The sequence below is a fragment of the Xenopus laevis genome, chromosome 3S (assembly GCF_017654675.1).
Source record: "Xenopus laevis strain J_2021 chromosome 3S, Xenopus_laevis_v10.1, whole genome shotgun sequence".
Lineage (NCBI taxonomy): Eukaryota > Metazoa > Chordata > Amphibia > Anura > Pipidae > Xenopus > Xenopus laevis.
The window spans coordinates 130,056,691-130,070,772 of record NC_054376.1 but is presented as its reverse complement, the minus strand read 5'-3'; positions in this window follow the sequence as shown (position 1 = coordinate 130,070,772).

Genomic DNA, 14,082 nt, shown 5'->3' with positions numbered 1-14,082 from the left:
TACTTGGAATAGATCCTGTACTTCCTTATGAATAGGAAACACTGCTCTTTTCTTTTTGGAAAAAAGACGAGAAACAGCTGGCTGGTCATCATTTTCCAGATTTAAAGTATGCCTAATGGCTTTAATTAGGGGACCCAAATGCTAAAGGTCAAACAGGGAAACTTCCTCCTCCTCCTTCTCATCCTCAGATGAGGAAGTATTAACAGAAATGGGAAGTACTGTCTCTTTAAGAGTTACAGCAACAACATTCTTAATCCAAAGAATTAAGGATTCCTGGTCTGGTATAGAGGCAGATGTGGAAGGTAAAGATGAGTCCTGAGAAATATCAGCAGGAGCAGTGATCTCTCTAGACATATATTCCATGAACAAATCTCCACAAATTCTTTTATCTTTCATGGCTGGCTTATGACAATCTTTACAGCATCTTTCAATCTACAATCAATCCCTTTTTTTCCCAGGTTCGTCAATGGGGGCAGAAGTACTATGGAAAAAAGGGATGATATTAGTAGCTCACAGTTAACTGATATGCAGGTTCTTTTCGAGGCTGTAGTATACTTACCTAGCTGGCTTGGGAGCGGTTCTTTTAACAGCAGCTGGATCCATGCTTGCAATGCAACACTAGGGTAAAGCGGATCGACGCCAGCGAATTTTAAATATTCTGCATCACGGGATAAATGAAGTCACTGCACCCTGCTGAAGTGCAAAGCGCCCATAAGCTGCTCAAACAGCAAGATACCCCGGCCGCATGGGGTCCTCTCCCAAACAACCCAGTTCGCCCATCCCTATCCATTGCTCCATGTAATGACTGGCATCCAGGTTTATATCTACATGTTTGTTACTGTTATTCATATCCATTAGAAAGGTTTGTATTTCATTACTTAAATAAAGCTGTGACTGACTCTCTCCCAATAAAGAAAGTGATCTGTGTTTGATTATGGAGCTTTCAGAAAAACTGGTAGTGAAAATGGGGGAGTGGAATCCCATGTCCACAGTCTTATAAAATGTCACTATAACCAAAATACCCAAAAGTTAATAAAATTCTAGGACATGGAGGACCTGCTAAAGACCTATAAATGTACACAAAACAAGCTTGATCATATCTACCCTTTCCTAAAACAACAAATGAGCTGCTTGCTAAGCCTTGCAAGATACATCATTGTGGGAATTCATATTCTTACAACTCTACATGTGTCTGTACATCTGTAATGGTGCAGAGCCAGATGTTGTTAAAGCCCCTGAATAGCTCAAAATCTGACTCAGCACAAGGAGGCAGAAAAACACAAACTGTAAACTGAAGCTTAAATCCAGAGTTACCTATGGATCGCTTATGGAGTTGGAATTAAAGAAGTGCTACATATCATCCGGAGCAGCTTGTAAACCTGCAGTGGCTCAAGTTTCAGTCACAAAAGCACTTTCTCTTTGGCCTGAAAATCTGGAGCAGGCAATTAAGAATAGAGTTTCTAGGGAAGAAATTCTGGAAAGGTCTACAGGATTTTAGGCTTGCATCTAACTTTTGTCTTCAAGCCTCGTTAGATCTTATTCAGCTTTGGCATAGCAGCTCGTAGAGCCCTATGGATAAGGTCCTGGTTTGCAGACACTGCCTCTAAGAAGTCCCTCTTCAAAATACCATATGAGGGAAAGAGACTATTCGGAAAAACTCTGGACAATATTATATCAAAGTCATCTGGTGGGAAAAGTACTTTTCTTCCTCAATCTAAGCGATTTCAAGATAACTCCAAGAGGCAGGAGCCTTCCAGCTCCTCTATAAGAAGAGATGAACCAAGATTTTTCAGATATGGAAGAGAATATAGAACCTCTTCATGGCATTCAGGACAAAGCTTCCTTAAATCTAGAGCTAAGCTCCCAAGATCACCCAAACCTTCTATTAAAACTCAATGACGATCACTCCGTCCATCCTCCCGTTGGAGTCAGGCTATTCTCTTTTTGGGAGATTTGGGCAAGGGAAATTCAGGAATCTTGGGTTCTAGATATAGTTCAAAGAGGCTATCTGCTAGATTTTCAGCAAAAACTTGCTTCAGATTATTTTGTCCCTACTACCATACCTCAAAATTCAGAAAGAATAGAAGCTCTTTTTCAGTATGTTCAGCAACTATTGCTGAAAAAGGCAATTGTTGTAGTCCCATCCGAAGAGGAAAGAATTTATTCTCCTCTTTTTCTGGTTACCAAAACTACAGGTGCCTTTCGGCCTATCCTAGACCTCAGAAAGATAAACGAATATTTGAAGAAACAAACATTCAAAATGGAAACTATTTCAGCAATAAAAGCTGTCATTCATCCAGGAGACTGGTTAGTGTGTCTGGATTTAAAGGACGCCTATTTACATGTCCCTATAGCCCTAGAGCACCAAAGGTTTCTTCGTTTCTCTCTCTGACATCAGCTTTACCAATTTCGCTGTCTTCCCTTTGGCCTGTCCATCTCTCCCAGATCATAGTTACATAGTTACATAGTTAAATTGGGTTGAAAAAAGACAAAGTCCATCAAGTTCAACCCCTCCAAATGAAAACCCAGCATTTATACACACACCCCTCCCTACTTTTAATTAAAATTCTATATACCCATACCTATACTAACTATAGAGTTTAGTATCACAATAGCCTTTGATATTATGTCTGTCCAAAAAATCATCCAAGCCATTCTTAAAGGCATTAACTGAATCAGCCATCACAACATCACCCGGCAGTGCATTCCCCAACCTCACTGTCCTGACTGTGAAGAACCACCTACGTTGCTTCAAATGAAAGTTCTTTTCTTCTAGTCTAAAGGGGTGGCCTCTGGTACGGTGATCCACTTTATGGGTAAAAAGGTCCCCTGCCATTTGTTATAATGTCCTTTAATGTACTTGTAAAGTCTAATCATGTCCCCTCACAAGCGCCTTTTTTCCAGAGAAAACAACCCCAACCTTGACAGTCTACCCTCATAATTTAAGTCTTCCGTCCCTCTAAACAATTTAGTTGCACGTCTCTGCACTCTCTCCAGCTCATTTATATCCCTCTTAAGGACTGGAGTCCAAAACTGCCCCCATACTCCAGATGAGGCCTCACCAGGGACCTATAAAGAGGAATAATTATGTTTTCATCCCTTGAGTTAATGCCCTTTTTTATACAAGAACGTTATTTGCTTTAGTAGTCACAGAATGACACTGCCCAGAATTAGACAACGTGTTATCTACAAAGACCCCTAGATCCTTTTCATTTAAGGAAACTCCCAACACATTGCCATTTAGTGTATAACTTGCATTTATATTATTTTTGCCAAAGTGCATAACCTTGCATTTATCAACATTGAACCTCATTTTCCAGTTTGCTGCCCAGTTTTCCAGTTTAGACAGATCACTTTGCAAAGTGGCAGCATCCTGCATGGAACCTATAGTTCTGCACAATTTAGTATCATCTGCAAAAATAGAAACAGTACTTTCAATGCCCACCTCCAGGTCATTAATAAACAAGTTGAAAAGCAAGGGACCTAGTACAGAGCCCTGCGGTACTCCACTAACAACACTGGTCCAATTAGAAAATGTTCCATTTACCACCACTCTTTGTAGTCTATCTTTTAGCCAGTTCTCTATCCAGGTACAAATACTATGTTCCAGGCCAACATTCCTTAATTTAACCAGTAACCTTTTGTGTGGCACTGTATCAAATGCTTTAGCAAAGTCTAAGTAAATCACATCCATTGCCATCCCAGAATCGAGGTCTCTACTTACATTCTCGTAAAAAGAAATTAAGTTAAGATCATTCACCAAAGTTGTGATAATAGCCAAACTGAGGCAGGAGGACATACAGATCTACCATTATTTGGACGACCTACTCCTTGTGGCAAGAGATCCATCTACTTTACAAGCCAATCTCAAAAAGGCAAAAGAAATGTTGGAGAAGTTTGGCTGGCTTATAAATGTGCAAAAGAGCCAGAGAATGATATATTTAGGAGCTCAAATTGATACTCTTCTTGGCATGCTCTCTCTACCAATTCAGAAGATTTATCATTTGGTCTACCAGGTGACTCAGATCTCGAAGAAATCAATCACATCAGCCAGGAGGTTCATGAGTCTCCTGGGTCTCTTAACTTCAACTATAGGTCTAGTCAAAATGGCCAAATGGAGGATGAATGAGAAAAACTCTGTGAAATTATTAGAGTGTGCTCTGCTTCACCTTGTTCCTGTCAAATGGAGGATGAGACATATCCAGCTGTCTTTTCTGAGGCAATGGAATGCAGTCAATCAGAACTGGTCAGAGACAATTTGGATTACCCAAGATTGAAAGAAACATCTAGTGTGGTGGACAGTTCCTGACAATCTCCAGACGGGATTTACTCTCAAGGAACCTTCACGGATAGAGGTATTCACAGATGCCTCAGGCCTAGCTTGGGGAGCACATCTTCTAGATCTTCATGTGCAGGGGACTTGTTGCAGGGGCCTGTCCAGAACCCCATCCAATGTACTGGACCTCAGAGACATTTTCAAGGCTCTTCAGTCTTTCAAGAAAGTGGTGAAAGTCAGAACAGACAATGCAGCAACTGCAGCATACATAAGGGAACAAGGGGGAACAAAGAGCAAGACTTTATTCATGGAAACAATCCCAAGTTTGGATTGGGCTCAAGGTCATCTTCAAGATTTGATGGCTCAGTATGTTCCAAGAGTCCAGAACAAGCATGCGGATTTCCTCAGTCGACATCTCCTACCCTTAGGAGAAAGGGAGTTGAATCAGAAGATTTTTGCTTGGATAACTTCCATTTGGGGTCGTCCACAAGTGGATTTGATGGTGACAGATGTGAACACCAAACTACCAGTGTTCTTCTCCAGAGCCCCTTGTCTGGGCACGGCAGCTGTGGATGCCTTCTCTCAGAGTTGGGAGGGCCTATTTGCATATATTTTCCCTCCTGTCCCAGTAATCCTGAGAGTCTTGAGGAAAATCCGAGTAACAAGGATGGAGGTCATTGCTATTCTAGGAGATTGGCCAAGGAGACCCTGGTATCCACTTCTGAAGATCCTTCTGAAAGTGAACCCATTGCCACTTCCGCTATCGAGGAATCTTCTTTTTCAGGGCAGATGGAATCATCTGAAGCCGGACAACCTCAGATTAATGGCTTGGTGGTTGAGAGGAGGATCCTGAAAGGATACAGATGTTCGGATCCAGTTATCGATACACTCATCAAGGCCAGAAAAATCAATACAGTGGCTAAATACCATAAAGTTTGGGAGATTTTTTCTTTCTGGCCCTCTGAGAATCATATTAATCCATTAACGCCTTCGGTTGTTGATATTTTAGAATTCCTCCAAGTAGGCCTCCAAAAATGTTTGAGCTTAAGTACGCTTAAGGGGCAAGTTTCTGCTTTATCAGCCATATTGGAGAGGAGGTGGTCCAATGATCCTCTAATAGAGAGATTCTTCAAAGCAGTTATAAGAATTCGACCTCCTGTCAAAGCTGTTCACCCAACCTGGGATCTCCCATTAGTTTTGAAATCTCTTGTGTCTCCACCTTTTCAACCATTGGAAAAGGTGTCTCTGTGACTATTAACCTTAAAAACCTTCTTTCTGATAGCTATCACATCAGCTAGATGGATTTGTGATTCCAAGCTCTGTCTGTGGATCCTCCTTATACTGTCTTTCATGATAAAAGGTAACTCTTTGACCAATCATCAGTTTCCTTCCTAAGGTTATCTCAAAATTCCATATAAATGAGCCCATTGCTTTGCTGGTGTTTTAGCCACCTTCATCTTCTCAAGACGATTTATCTACGCTAGATGTTAATAGATGTCTAGAAATTTACATTAAAAGAATAGAGGATATCAGAAAATCCAGAATGTTATTCGTTATTCCAGCAGGAAAAAGAAAAGGAGAACCAGCTTCTAGGTCCACTTTAGGTTCCTGGGTAACTAAAACCATATCCAAGGCCTATCAACTACAGGGCAGAGCATTACCTGAGGGAGTTAAGGCACATTTCACACAAGGTATGGCAGCCTCTTGGGCAGCAGAAGCAGGAACCTCCTCTGAGGCGATATGTAAAGCAGCAACCTGGGTCACTCCTAATACTTTATTAGGCATTACAGAGTAGAAACGCTGGCGTCTTTTCTTTTTTCAGAGTGATAGGTTGCAAAAGTCCTTAAAAATGTTTTTTGTGTAACCGGGTTCCCCCATACATTTCCTAACATATGGAACATAAACTATACCGTGGGCTCATGTGTAGGGCATTATAACAACTCTATTGTCTTTATTAAGGTTCCCTGGACTTGTGTAATATAATGTATTTGCTGCAACATATACATTCATTAAACTTTAATAATTTCCCAGCATATGCAAATAAGCCTGAGAGAAGACATCTAACGAAGTTGCACTAGGCATAATTGAATGCTAGCGCATCTTCTTTTTGATTGCCGGCATAACGCTAGCAAAAATTTGCCAACGTTCGGCTCCCTGGACGCAAGTTTGCATTTTAGTAAATTAGCGTTGTCTGCGCGAATTTTCGTCTGGTGAAGTGAAGCGATGGATGCAAAGCCTTCACTGGCAAATTTTCGCAGGTTAGTAAATTTCCCCCTTAGAGTGGTCCTGATAGGTTTCCCTGTCTCCTGCTCTATTCAGCCTTCCCTATATTCCCTGTGTGTGCTGTAGTCTGCCTGGCCTATGCTCCCTGTGTGTGCCATACATAAGCCTGGTATTTATTTTGGGGGTTTATTGGTATTTGAAAATATTTTTTTTCCATATGAGTGAAGAATGATATCCCTGCAGTGAGAACCAACTATTTGGTTTTTGTTGTGCTACCACCATTAATGTGGACATTGGCTTGTGGTAACATGGTGTGGTTTAAAAATGGGGAGTGGTGAACACTGTCTTCCATTATTGGCCCTCAATCATAAAGCCAAAAAAATCGGCCCTCTGTACCACAGAAGTTGGACCGTGCTGTGCCACATGATTTTTGTAGTGTTTTGTAGTGTTCCATCAGTTGAAATATTTGATTTTTCTTTATAGATTGTTATTTCTTTTGGGGTGCTCTTTTTGAAGATAAGAAAGGTCACTGAAAGTTGTCTCACAAATTATATGGTCTAACCCAAAGTGTAAAAGTTGATGCCCAGTAAAAGTCCATGGTGGGAATACCAGAATTTATAATCTTCCCTCGGAAGTGCAAGTTGCACATTGTCTTTGTGTCCAACATCAAAATTGACCAAGTGTTTAATTTTGCTACTTCCGTACAAGCCTCATTAATATCTTCTTATACAAGGGCTCCCTTTTGTTTGTTTTCCTTCTCACTTGCCACATGCATTCCACCGAGGCTTCTTCTATCTCACTCCTCTTCTTCTGAAGATAAGCCTGTATGTTTCTGAGCAGCCTGAACCAGCCTAAACGTCCCCATAGACGCAAAGATTTCTCTTGCCGAACGACCGATTTTAGAGAAGTCCGACCAATCCTTCGAAATTATTGTGCGGTTAGTGGGATTCAACGATCGAACATCTTACGATTTTTCGGCCATCTATCAGGAAATTGATTGGCCAGGTTTAAAAATCTTTGTCGGTCCCAGTGCAATCTATCTATGTTTGCAGGGCCAAGCAGCTCCCCTTTGTTTTCCTGCCAAATTGGTCTTTTTAGTTGATGGACAATTCGTATGATCGTATGATCGTTCCAAGATAATCGTGGTCTCACTGTGACGTTCGGATCTTTTAATAATCTCAACATCTATGGCCAGTTTAAGGAGAATGATTGTGACAATTGTCCCACAATCTGATCAATATTTGCCGCAATGTCCCAGTATAGGAAGACAGTATGAGACAGTCATATAAAAGCACAAGTGCCGCATGTAGGCAAATTGCCATGTTTTGTTAACTATTATGTAAGCTTTTCCCCTGTGCTCCAAGTTGTGTCCTAACACAATAAATGCTTAAATGGGAAAGAAATGTCAAAACTACATTATCAACAGTGGTCCCAATGCAGTTTAATGGCCAACAATGGCCTGAGTTACAAATAGAGAAACATCTACAAAACTTCTCCGTCTGGTTCCAGCACAATTGCACAAAATATATCCCTCCTGCGACTCACTGCTTTAGGGGCTGTACATTAACTGGAACTATGGTCCCTGTATTCGGAAATGCATTGTTGTATCTAATTACTGGGACACTATAGTGCTACACACTAAGGGGGTTATTTATTAATGTCTGATTTTTTCTGGTCAGAGTTTTAAAGGGGAAACACAATTTTTTTCCGAGGAACTAGATTTTATCGTGATTTATTGAACCCCTGGCTGCTAAAAGTCAGAATAAAAAATTACTCCACCCAAACCTGCCGAGGTCTTGTAGAAGTCAATAGCAGATGTCCCATTTGCAGTTGGAAGATATCATGATCTGCGCTTGGTTTCATACACTGATCCAAAGAACATAATTTTTGGGTGTCAAATGTGAAAAATCATACAGTTCAGATTAATTTTTAATGATTTTATCAAGTCTTTCTCTGCACCAGCCTTTTAAGTAAATTAATTAATAAATACAGCAAAAATGTGCATGGGAGTTTCGTCAAAGTGGTTTTAAGAAAATATTGATATATAGAGATATATTTGGATTTAAGTAAGTAACCTCCCTAAATTTCATAAATACATAGCGAGACTTATTATTAGTGAAGAACTGGAAAAAAAACACTCACTTGACTGAAAGCAAAAATTATACATATTGAGACTAATGAAACATATTCATATATGTTACAGAACAACATGATAATGACCCATCACCCATGATAATGTCCCCTCACTTATTCACATTTTCTAAATGTTCAGGAAACTGGAGGCATGAAGTCATGATCTCTGCCCACTCTGACAAGTTTATGAAGGTTAACAAAACCCAGGGTCCACCTCATCTTGTTGTATTTGATTTATTTTTTTTCCAATATTTGCTTTTTCTCCATTTCTATCCTTTTACTGTTTTTTTACTTGTTATTTTATTTCTTCCAAACAATGGGAAAAATTTTCCACATTTCCTCTACTTTTTAAAAGAAAAAACTTAATGAAACATATCAGTTTCCCTGTTTTGTTTAAAAGGGGGTGGCAGTTTTTGGTAGCTGAGTGCACAGAAAATCTCAATGTCGTTTATATACTCATATTGGGTGAGTGCAGAGAATCTCTTGTATTTGTCTGTATGAATTTTGTGGGCACAGACTCATTGTACCCCTGGCTAATGGTTTAACATTTAGTGCTGAGCACAACTTTCCCTTTTTTTTCCAGGGAATTTTTTGAAATGCCAGGTGGTACATTTCTCTCTTTATTTGGTGTATTTGGGGTATTTAGAAATTTAACAAAACAAAAAGAGATCTTAGAAATTGTGAAATAAGTAAGTTCACAAAAATCTAAATATTCAGTACTCTTTATGTGTTGGATGTGCAAAAATATCTCACAATAAATTGTTTCTGTTATTTTATTTTAATATTTATTGCTGTTCATAACGAGCTTCTCCTTCTCCTCAAGGAGTTTCCTGTGAGTGTCTGTTATACAAGTCCCAGGGGCAGTTACACAATTGATCTTCTGTTCCTTTCCAAAGGTATAAAAACCTCATGTCTGTAATGCCAAATGGATTCCCTTATCCATACAGTATAGAATGATGGCTGCTCTTTGCTGAATGACTTCGCTCATCCTACAGTTTTCTTTCATTTCCCATTGGCAGTTTCCAACAAGCCACAAAGGCAACTTTCCATTACAAGAGAAATATTTTCCTCACTGTTGTTTCTTACTATTTTCTCTGCTTCATCAATTGGGCAGGTGTGAAATGTCACATTCCTACTGAACTTGAGATGATGATCTGGGTCGGCTGCATTTCCAGTACAAATGTGGTGCAAGGCTGATACATTGCTGTTAACATCTTTGATTTCCACAGAGGAACCAATAAAAAAAATCCCATATCTATTTACATTTTAAACACATTCACTTTAGTGAAACTCAACCTCGACATTTTATCTTTCATCTAAAACATATTGGTGTAAGTTCTTGTACTCAGGGAGCTTTGTGTATGTTTGTATTTAAAGTCACTCTACTGAAGGGAAACTCACAAGTGAGTCACTTTCTCACATAATATAAACCATAAATCTTCATTCAGCCCAGGGTGGGGGTGGGGGTTCTATCATTCTGTTGACAGTATTGACTGTAAAATTATTTGCAATTGCCATTTTATTTTTGTATTTCTGTAGAATAGTTTGTTCTGTAGGGTTCTAGTTTGGGACTGAAACTGTTATCTGGTTGCTTGGAACACACTTCTCCTAACAACCAGGCAGTGTCTTGAATGAAAAACTGGAAAAAACAGGCTAGAGAGAAAGTCCTGGTTTAAATCATACAAAAAGATAATTTAGAGATGAAGCAACTTTTTTTTCACACAAGGCATCAAATGAGTAGACTAAGAAATGCTGGAAGTTTAAGTTCTACATCAAACAGAGCACAGGTGTTGGATTCTATCTGCCTTACACTATATCTTCTAACTTCTCTGGTTTATGGTTCCAGGCAATGGATAAGGAGAATCAGACATCAGGTTTATCTTTCCTTCTTTTGGGATTTCAGAACTCTCACATCATAAATGAGTTACTCTTTGTTCCATTGCTCTGGATAAATATTTTATATTACTTGGAAACTTTCTTATAATTATATTAGTGGTTACAGTTCCAGCCTTGAGATCTCCCATGTACGTCCTTCTCTCCCAGCTGTCTGTATGTGATGTTTTGCTCAGTACCACTATTACTCCAAATACCTTGTGGTTATTACTGAATGGAGGAGGCACAATATCTCTTACTGGTTGTATCACACAATTTTATATTTATGGTGTTTCAGCAGATACAGAATGTAATCTCCTCACAGTCATGGCCTATGACCGATATCTGGCCATCTGCTCCCCACTTCATTATGTCTCCATTATGGATTTCAGGCTTTGCCTCTATATGAGTCTGTGTTGCTGGGGTGTAGCCCTTATATTGACTTTGGTTATGATTCTTCTAACATTTAATTTGCAGTTCTGTGGCCCATTTGTTATAGATAATTATTTCTGTGATTTTGCCCCTCTTATTAAACTTTCCTGCACAGATTATAAAACTGTGGAACTAACAGATATTATTTTGAACATACCTTTTTTGCTGCTGCCTTTCTGCTTCATCATTTACACTTATGTTTCTATTGGCCTTGCCATTCTCAGGATCTCCTCTACTGAAGGAAGACACAAAGCCTTCTCCACTTGCAGCTCCCATTTAATAGTTGTGTGTATGTACTATGGGACTCTCATAATAATTTATATAGTGCCATCCAAAGGGCATTACTTCAACACAAAGAAATTGCTGTCCCTTCTATACACAGTTGGAACTCCATTTTCCAATCCAATAGTATACAGCCTGAGAAACAATGAGATTAAAGTTGCTCTTTGGAAGTTGTCAAAACAGGTGTTTTTAACACTTTAAGAAACACAAAAGGAGAATAAAGTTGCTCTGCTGAAATAGGTATTTAAACTGTTATTACATACATAGCAAATCCTCTTAGATTGGTTTCTAAGTAGTCATTTCTTCTTATCTCCCCCTCTAACAGGTATAGAAATCTGTTGAATACATTCATAGCAAAATAGCGGCATTGTGTTTGCCAATAAAAAATAATCAATTTTTGTATGTTTCCCAGTCTGGGTAAACACAGGAGTTGTGTTTACCCAGACTGGGAAACATACAAAAATTGTTTATTTTATATTGGCAAACACAATGCCGCTATTTTGCTATGAATGTATTCAACAGATTTCTATACCTGTTAGAGGGGGAGATAAGAAGAAATGACTACTTAGAAACCAATCTAAGAGGATATAAATATTAAATACAATAGAAGTAAACTTCTAACTTGTTCAACAGTAACTAAGAATACATATAGGATGAAACTATATATTAATTGCTGTAGTAAAGGGATTGTTTACCTCATCACATGTACTACATGTGGCAAACAATATGTGGGGTGCACTACTAGATCATTTAAAGAATGTATGAGAGAACACATTATTAAGCTGAGTAACAAAACCAATGTCACTAGACATTTCGCAGAGTGAAATGAGAGTAATCTAAAATATTTGTCTATACAAGGGATAGAACAGATAAGAATAGGTACTAGAGGAGGAGATTTTTGGACAAAATTGCGTAAAAAAGAAGTATACTGGATATTTCATTTACAAACCAGGCTGCCACTTGGATTAAATTATACCTTTGATGTAACTTGTTATACATAATATTTTTATTTCTTTTGACTCTGTATAATTTATACTGTTTTTCTACAATACCCTGTAACATGGATTATATAATATACAAACCATGTGATGTTAAACAACTGACAAACTGAGCCAATAACCCGGCTTTGAACAATTGTTAGATGCAACATGTGTGTTGAACTGTGATTGGTTTTATTGTGGGGAGGGCTCTTGAGAGCAGCTATTTAAGGAACAGAAGAAGCTAATTTGTTAGAGATTGCCTATGACTAAGTGCTAGGTAAGCATGAAACGCGTTAGGCACCATAATGGGGTAATTTTTGACATTTAATAAGTGAAATAAACCTATACTTTTTACCTATAAGCACGGTTCTGGGATTATTTTTCAAAAATGTAAACTGTTGATAACAATGTTTCTCCCTTTGGCCATACACAACAAAAAGCACCATTGTTTGGCCAAATGTAATAACATTTATGTCTTAGATTCCCTGTCATTGATATTATCATTAGTCATATATGTATGTCTTACTTATTATCAATCCAGTAGGCCTCTCCTACCTATGGAGCTTTAGGATATGGGATTAAAGTGTTACATTAGGGTCAGGACTCCCTCCAGCTGATGTAGAAGTACATGTCTCCCCCTGTATTGACTGAGCTGCCAGGGAGTTGCTGAAACATAAAGTTCATCAGGTAACACAGTGCCCGATGTTCTTTATCATTGAATTGTATCTACTAATTGATATGTTCCAGGGGATTTGCAAAATGTATGAAATATTTTAAATGTTTTTCTTTTGGAGTATTAAAATAATAATCATTTTTAAATTGTATTATTTAATATTATAATATTAGCGGTAAACTTTCCAGCTTTGATATTTCCCTTTTTCTTCTACGTCCCTCCATGTCAGTACACATTGGCATTGCCCCTCCCAGACCTGGAGGTAGGACTTATAACACAGCCAATCAAAATGAATCATGACCTATAAGACCACATGACTTCCTCCTCACCACAGTTATTTTTTGTCATACTGGACAGGGAGGTAGGATCTCTCTCCTCACTCATTTTATTTTTTGGTGAATTTTGAGAGAAATCAAACACAGTTTTTGTTTTTTCTTTTGTATTATTTGTTTATTTTTTACCTCTGTGTGGACACAGAGGGATGATTCCCAGGTAATGGAGAAGAATTTACCTGATGCCTCAAGACGCATAATATGTGTGTGTGTTTATGTGTGTATATGTGTGTGTATATATTTGGGTATATTTGGGTATATTTGTGTATATGTGGATACTGGCTAGCTGGAATTTGGCAGCCAGAGAAACTGGCCTCTTTGCTCTTGGGCAGAGGGCTCTCAGTCTGTATAATGTAGGAAGTCCTGGCACTGCTTAATATTACACCCAAAATGACTGTATATGTGGAAGCATTTCAGTGATTCTAGAGCTGGCTTGAATAACCAAATATGAATGTACAGGTTGTACACCATTTGGTCTGGGCACTTCTTAATATTACACCAAACTGAATGTAGATGGGGTAACATCGGTGGTTCGGGGGCTGGCTGTAATAACCACATATTAATGCACATGTTATACATTATTTGGTCAAGCCACTGGTTACTGCTATAACCTTACTGTATGTATATGCTTAAACATTTCAGTGACTTTGGGGCTTACTAATGTTATAACCAAAATTAAATGTACATGCTATACATTTTCTGGTTTGGACACCAATCAATATAACAACCAAACAGAAGGTAAATGTTAAATGCTGAGTAATGGGTGTGGTAAGGTTCTAGGCATTTGCAGAGGGTGCCCATACAGCCTCCAGGTTTGTATGTAAGCAAGGTAACACATGTCAAGGCTCCAGTATCCCTGGGTCATGTTTGTTTCAAATA